This window comes from Molothrus ater, chromosome 14 (assembly GCF_012460135.2).
Source record: "Molothrus ater isolate BHLD 08-10-18 breed brown headed cowbird chromosome 14, BPBGC_Mater_1.1, whole genome shotgun sequence".
Taxonomy (NCBI): Eukaryota; Metazoa; Chordata; class Aves; order Passeriformes; family Icteridae; genus Molothrus; species Molothrus ater.
The window spans coordinates 18,985,333-18,992,066 of NC_050491.2; positions in this window are offsets into that span (position 1 = coordinate 18,985,333).

Consider the following 6,734-nt stretch of genomic DNA (forward strand, 5'->3'; position numbering starts at 1 on the left):
CCCTGCAGCAGCTGGCCCTGCAAGCCCCTTTTGTAGGAGCACCTCCTGCTGCTGCTGGGGAGCTGCATCGTCCCCCCTGGAGCCCAGGGGCCACAGGAGGAGGCTGAGGAGCAGGATGGCACCAGACCTGTCTCTCACCCACCTCATTGCTGGGGCTGGGCAGCATGGAACAGAGATCCTGATCTACCCTGTAGAATAGGGAAAGCTTTGAATTACAAGCAAGAGGTGCAGCTTGCAGCCCTTTGTTTGAGCATTAATGTGACGACTCCCCCCTCCAGCCCTCATCCCTGTCAAAAAGTAAATCTCAGCATCTGAAAGATGTATATTTAAAACTATGGTATCAGGGGTTTTATTAAGCATTCCTTGTGCAGGGATCAGCCCTTGCTCACAGAAATCTGCTCCTGCTCACATCGCTGCCTCCCCTGGGCTGTGGGGCTGCACAGCAGGGTGGGCTGGGGGATTCAGTGCCTGCCCTCATCCCTCCTAGCCCAGGCTCCCTCAGGTCCCTGCACCAGCCCCCCTCATCCTCTGCTGGGGCCAGGGGGAGCCAAGGCAGCACCTCAGCACCCCAGCTCTCTGCACAACTGGGGAGAGAACACACAAAATAGTTTGAAAATTTGAAATCTGTTTTAAACATCAAAGAGGAACTTTATCTTTTTAATTTTTCAGAACCTTTCTTTTAGTTTCTCAGTTCTGAAGTGTTGTTTTTCCCCTTTCCAGCACCTTTTCTTTTAGCTACTAGGTGAAGTAAAATAAATGATGTAGGTTTATTTTTTCCTTTCTTTGCTTATCCAGTTCTGCACAACTTGAAAGCTTTTCAAAGTATCGGGTGTCAGGAGTTACACTTTAGGTTTGTGGTTTTTCTTCCCCTTGAAATGTTTCTAATATCACAGTGAAGTAGAAAAAGAAAAAACTTGTGGCATAGAAAAAGGAAGTGAAGAAATAGGAAGACTCAAGGCAAAATCCTCAGACCATTCAGCCATGAAACATCTACTGTGTGATGAGAAAGAGAAGCCCTAAACAGAGAAAAATACAAGTTTTTATATTCAGGGGGTGTTTGGAAAATGAGACAAAGTATTCAGCTTAGATTTAAAGACTTTTTTCTTTTCATCTCATGGGAATTCAGCGCCCATTCTCAAGAGGGTTTGGAGTAAGGAGATCCTGGCCAGCTCTGCCCATCAGAGAGCCAAACCTCCTTGAGCATCTGCAGGACTTGCAGACATCTGTCTGTGTAACTCTGTTAGCAGTTTGCACATAATGCAGATAAGAGACTGCTGCTGTAAAATATTGAGTCTTTAGACTATAAAAAACTGTCTTTCTAAGCTGAAATCTAACTTTATTTGTACTCCTGCAATTCCACCCAAGTCAGCAGGGTTTCCTGGCTGTTAGCAAGGGCAGAGTCTGGCACACTCCTTGCACTGAAGAGGTTAAAGTGCCAAAGAGAGGACAACATCACTCTAAGGAATTCGATAAACTCCTATCACTCAATAGTTTAATTCACTTTTACTGATGCAGCATCTTTTATCAAAGATTACATAATGCTGAATAATCATGAAGAACATAATGTAGAGCCAGACAGGCAGCCATAATCAGATTTAAAGCCTATATTATAAAAGTGACAGGTGCAGGGCTAATTCTCTGCTCCCACACTGGTGTCAGTCCAGAGGAAGCCCGCTGGACCCACTCCCAATTTACACAGCCTGCCTGGCAGCACAGCGTGGGGAAAGAGGAGAAATAATCGTGGGGAAAGAGGAGAAATAATCGTGGGGAAATAGGAGAAATAATCGGCTGGGGCTTTCTGAAGGTGCCTGAGGAGCCAGGCAGGCCCATCCTGTGTGAACAGAAGCAGCACAGGGCATAGCCAGGAGCTGGGAGGGAGCTGCCTCTCACCAGCCTGCACGGGGCAAGAGCAAGGCAAGGGCAGCCAGCATCACAGAACGGTGTGGGTTGGAAGGGGCCTGAAGGATCTTCCAGTTCCAAACCTTCCCACAGCCAGGGACACTTTCCATCATCCCAGGCTGCTCCAAGCCCTGTCCAATCTGTCCTTGAGCACTCACAGACATGGGGTATCCATGGCTTCTCTGGGCACCCTGTGCCAGGGCCTCCCCACTCTCACAGGGAAGAATTTCTTTCTAATATCTAGCCTAAATCTATCCTCTGCCAGTGTAAAGTCATTTCCCCTTGCTCTGTCATTCCATGCCCTTGTTCAAATCCCTCTCCAGCTCTCCTGCAGCCCCTTTAGATACTGCAAGGGGCTCCAAGGTCTCCCTGTACCCGAGACACGAAGCAAAGCATGCTGCATGGTTCAGGGCGCTGCAATAAGTGACACAGCCTTTTCCCCCACCTCACTGGGCTGTGTCCCGCTGGCTGCTGCAGGATCACACAAAAAACTGCATCTTGCTCGATTCAATCCCATATCCTGCAAGGAAAGATGACCTGAAGGTCTGGAGGGGGCTGCTGATCACCCCCTGAGTGGCTCCCCACAGTGCAGTAGCTCACCTGCACCTGGCAGCCTGTGGGGAGACACACATTCCAGCCATGCTGGCTAAATATTTCCCATGCAATCAATTCCAGGGTATAAAACCATCAAACAGGATAACCTTGTGATCAAATGGCCAACAGAGAGAAGTGCTTAATATTCCCCACTCCAGGTAATGAGCCGTATTTCCAGCCCGGGCCCCAAACACACATCACCGCGCGCTAACTGCCCTGCGCTCGCCTGCACAACAAGTTAAGCAAAGATTAAAAGCGAGGAGGAGAGGGGAGGGAGGGCAGAAGGCGAAGCTCAGGGAGGTCGGGATGTGCGCCGTTGGCACGTGCAGGGGGCGGGACAGGAGCGGCCCCCGGGGCAGGAGCAAGGGCAGGAGCGGCCCCCGGGGCAGGAGCAAGGGCAGGGGCGGCCCCCGGGGCACGGGCAGGGGCGGGAGCCGCTCCCCGGGGCAGGGGCAGGAGCGGGAGCCGCTCCCGGGGCAGGGGCAGGAGCGGGAGCCGCTCCCGGGGCAGGGGCAAGAGCGGGAGCCGCTCCCCGGGGCAGGGGCAGGAGCGGGAGCCGCTCCCGGAGCAGGGGCAGGAGCGGGAGCCGCTCCCGGAGCAGGGGCAGGGGCGGGAGCCGCTCCCCGGGGCAGGGGCAAGAGCGGGAGCCGCTCCCCGGGGCACGGGCAGGAGCCGCTCCCGGAGCAGGGGCAGGAGCGGGAGCCGCTCCCGGGGCAGGGGCAAGAGCGGGAGCCGCTCCCGGGGCACGGGCAGGGGCGGGAGCCGCTCCCGGAGCAGGGGCAGGAGCGGGAGCCGCTCCCGGGGGCAGGGGCAGGGGCCGCTCCCGGAGCAGGGGCAAGGGCAGGAGCCGCTCCCCGGGGCAGGGGCCGCTCCCGGAGCAGGGGCAAGGGCAGGAGCCGCTCCCCGGGGCAGGGGCCGCTCCCGGAGCAGGGGCAGGGGCGGGAGCGGCCCCCGGGGCAGGGGCAGGAGCCGCTCCGCACAGCACACGGGCTCGGCCGCCTGCCTGCGGGCCAGACCCGCTGCTGGCCCCGCAGGTGAGCAGCAGACGGCCCCGGGCTCCGCAGGGCAGCCGTGCCACGGATGGATTAAGAGGCAGCCAAAGCTCTCCCTGCAGGAGATCCGCCTGCTGGTGAAGGTTATCCCAGGTGATGGGACAATCTCTGCTCTTTCTGCCCTGCTTACAAACAGCACATCTTAATTCAGGCTCCGGGTCCCCGCATGGACAAACAGATTGTGAAGGTCGGGGAATAAAGACACCTGGGGAAAGACAGTGATTTAGTGGAACAGAGCAGCGCAGTGTCTCGAGTCTGAACGGCTCCACAGATAACACAGAGAGCTCAGCCAACTCTGCACAGCCGCTCCAGCAACACCCAGCCCATCTTTCAAAACACTCGTGAACAGAGCTAAATCACTTGTTCTGCATTTCTCTTTCTGCTTTTCTCCCCCTTTATTCCTGCATGCTGCTTAGTCTGCTGCTGACCCCATGCAAGGGGTCAGAGACACTGCACATCTTCCATCTTCCAGCACAAATTAGATACCTGGCACTGGCAGAACGTTGAGAGCTCCCAAACGTTCATCTGCCTTTACCCCTGAGCCACAAGGCTCCTTCCCAGCACGCCAACAGGCAGGATTCATTTCTGGGATGTGCAGCCTCCTGCTGCAGCCCTGAGCGTCAGCTGGGGCATTTCAGCAGCATTCCTCAGCCTGTGCAATTTGTCCTGGCCCCAGAGCTGCCGACAGAGATCCAGCACCAGCTGAGAAGCAGCCACAGGGCTGAGAGCAGGCTCCAGCTCCATCCCACCAAGGTGCCCACATCAGGGAATCTGGCTCTGGTTCCTCCCTGGTTTTGACTTTGGCATTTCAACGCTGCCTGCCCACATCCCATACCCAGCAACTGGCAGCCCAGGCAGCAGTCCCGGTGCACTTCCCTCCTCCCTGGCATCCCCCACCACTCCTGCAACTGCAGACACAGGGAGACTGCAGAACGCACCCACCAAAGCCCCAGCTCTCCCCCAGCATTGCCACATGGGTCATGTTCACCCATCACACTGAGACTGGCATGTTGTGGCTCCCCACCTGCACTGTCTGCAGTGAGCCTGATATTCCTGCACCAAAGCACAGCCGGGTGAGCAGTGGTGTTTGAGCTGAGGATGTCAGGGAAAGGGATTCCTCCCATAACATTACCTGGGAGAGAAGGCAGGAAAAGCTAGAAAAATGCCTAACAATTGCTGTAATTATGTCCTCTTGAAATGGCTACACGATGTCAGACAAGGGCTGGCATATCTTAGCACAACTGAACCTGTGTGGATGCTGCTCCAAGCCAGTGATTAATAGTCTGCAAGGATTTGTTTTGGCATGGTAGAAAAAAATGAGTACAGTGTCTCAAAAAGATGCCAGATGGATGGCCTGGAGCAGAGCCCCCCAGCCTGCCACCAGCACGCTGCAGAGCAAGGCCTTGCTTGCTTATTTGTGGGGTAAGAGCATCCTGGCAGGGACCAGCTCCTGCTGCTGTCCCAGCACTCCTCGAGCTGTTCCCAGTGCCTGGCACAGCAGGTGGAATGCTGAATGCAAGGGGCAGCATGCAGGCAGGGGGCTGGCTCCACCCTCCTGCAGCTCAGGCATGGGGAGGCAGCTGTGTCACCATCCCTGCAGCAGCTGCACCTCCACAACAAGTTCCTGGGCCCCATTTCCACCAGCAGTGCCCTGACCAAGCCTTCCTTCCGCAGCCCAGGCTGCTCTTCCTCCCCTTCCCCAGCAGGCAGCACTCATTTGCCCTGGGATGATGAGACATCCCCAAGTGGGCACCCAAAGCAGCAGCAGCTGCTCCAGCAGGGCAAAAGGACAAAGCACTGTCCCCTCGAGGCCACCCAGCTGCCCTGGAGCAGGGGAACAGGGTGCCCAGCCTGGGGAGGATCTGCCCTCTCCCCAGAGCCCTGGGACAAGGTGCCACCACAGCAGCATGGACCCTGTCCTTCAGAGAAGGACATGCTAGGGAGGTGGCAGCAGAACCCATCCAGCAGCACTCATCCCTTTGGAAAGGAAGAGGCAGATCTTGGCTGCCGGTGCCATCAGGTACCAATCTCTCAGTGTCTGCTGATGCCAACATATCCTGATTGTGAGGCTCAGGATAAAAGTGAGCCCAGCTGGGCCACAAGATATATTGTTTGGATCAGGCTGAGAATCACTTATGCAGTGTTTTATTAACCATAATGGATAGCTGTGCCTGGTAAAATGAGTAATAATCTTGTTTAAGGGCTCGCTCCTGAATCACACAGTGTTGTTGCCAATGCTACAAACTTTCCTCTCTGCTCTGCAGGCCAAATTCTGTCCTGGAGCAAGCAATACCCTGGACAGGAGACCACAAATCAGACAGAAACAGCTTTCTGCCTTTTTTTCATAAGAAATAGAGATAATATGACATGCAGCATCTTCCATCTCCCAGTCCCTCTGATTTTCACACTCCATCTCATCACAGTCCATCAGCAGTGCTATCTTGTCCAGCACTTACCCAGCCTGCTGCTCCACATCCAGCTTGGTGTTTCCCTGGCACAGAGCTCTGCCTGGGGTAAATGGCTGGTGGCTAATGGAAGGAAATAGAGGAAAAGATAATTTACATCAGCTAAGCATTCTGCACGCTGTTATTTTGTGATCATCTATAATTTTGATCTATTAACAGTAAAAGGTGCATCTGTTCCCTGGGTTCATCTTGTTTACAGGTGATGTAAACAAGACCCAGAGTCTGGTGTGCTGCTTGAGGGAGATTTTGTATTTCTGCAGGCAGGAGTCACCCCTGAAAGCCAGGGTGGCACGTGGGGAGGCTCAGCACCCACCTGATGGAGGAGCTGCCTTTAGAGCAAGACCTGCTGCAGTGGGTGACACCTCAGGAGTGCCACGTGGAGCCAGGAGGAGCAAGGACACATCACAGCCATCACCCAGCTCTGGGGAGGGAGCAGCAGCAGGGACAGACACCCAGGCACTGGGCAGAGCTGGCACCAGAGACCCAGGCCTGGCACCAAAGGGGGACACTGCAGGAACCCAGAGAAGGCTGTTGCCTGTAGCTCTCCCTCTACACCCTCCTGACGTTTCTCTTCCCCAGGCAGATAGTGATGAAAAACAAGGGGAAATGGTTTTAAACTGAGAGGAAAGATTTAGATCAGATGTAAGGAGGAATTTCTTTACTCAGAGGGTGGGGAGGCCCTGGCACAGGCTGCCCAGAGAAGCTATGGCTGCTCCATCCCTGG